The sequence below is a fragment of the Egretta garzetta genome, unplaced genomic scaffold, assembly GCF_000687185.1.
Source record: "Egretta garzetta isolate BGI_Z169 unplaced genomic scaffold, ASM68718v1 scaffold505, whole genome shotgun sequence".
NCBI classification, from domain to species: Eukaryota; Metazoa; Chordata; class Aves; order Pelecaniformes; family Ardeidae; genus Egretta; species Egretta garzetta.
In genome coordinates this window covers 374702-375154 of record NW_009259711.1, presented here as the reverse complement: position 1 = coordinate 375154, position 453 = coordinate 374702, and the positions used below count along the sequence as shown (strand labels likewise).

At 61.6% G+C, this 453-nt stretch overlaps 1 protein-coding gene across 1 annotated transcript in view; it reads right to left on the bottom strand.

Moving 5' to 3' along the window:
* Positions 1-453, bottom strand: part of LOC104126454 (homeobox protein EMX1) — a 14345-nt gene that overhangs the window by 905 nt on the left and 12987 nt on the right.

Genomic DNA, 453 nt, shown 5'->3' with positions numbered 1-453 from the left:
AGCCGTCCCCACACCTCCAGAGAGCAGCTGTGTGCCAGGGCCGGGCCGGCATCGCTAGGCTTGGGCTGGACTGCATCTAACCAGGCAGCTAATTAACAGCTAGATTAGAATTATAATCATAGATCATTAATTTATCACATTTAGGTTTTGGGAAAACTTTTCCACCATGATGGTGGTCACTGTCCCAGGAGCCTGGAGAGGCAGCGGGGTCTCCATCCTGGGAGATAACGCCCTCCTCGCCTGCCCCGAGCATCCTGCTCTGACCCCGCATCCCCTCCATGCCAGCGCCGGGAGCACGGCCCGTGGCGGGGGCTGGACAGGGCGGCACGGACACGGCTGAAAGCACCCACGTGGTCGATGGTGTGGGATGCTGTGGGCACCCATGAGGCTGGGATGCAGGATGCTGTGCAGCCGAGGGGGCGGGATGCTGCAGCTGGGGGTGGGGGGAGGTGC